The following is a 274-nucleotide window of genomic DNA, read 5'->3' as shown; positions in this document are numbered from 1 at the left end:
GTGATCTTGGCTCACTGCAAGCTCCGCCTCCCGGGTTCACACCATTCTCCTGCCTCAGCCTCCCGAGTAGCTGGGACTACAGGCGCCCGCCACCACGCCTGGCTAACTTTTGTATTTTTAGTAGAGACGGGGTTTCACTGTGTTAGCCAAGATGGTCTCGATCTCCTGACCTCATGATCTGCCCATCTCGGCCTCCCAAAGTGCTGGGATTACAGCCATGAGCCACCGCGCCCAGCCTACTTCTGTTTTCTTTTTTTTTTTTTTTTTTTTTTTT

The sequence above is a fragment of the Theropithecus gelada genome, chromosome 19 (assembly GCF_003255815.1).
Source record: "Theropithecus gelada isolate Dixy chromosome 19, Tgel_1.0, whole genome shotgun sequence".
NCBI classification, from domain to species: domain Eukaryota; kingdom Metazoa; phylum Chordata; class Mammalia; order Primates; family Cercopithecidae; genus Theropithecus; species Theropithecus gelada.
The sequence above is the reverse complement of the archived record's forward strand: the minus strand, read 5'-3'. Positions refer to the sequence as shown.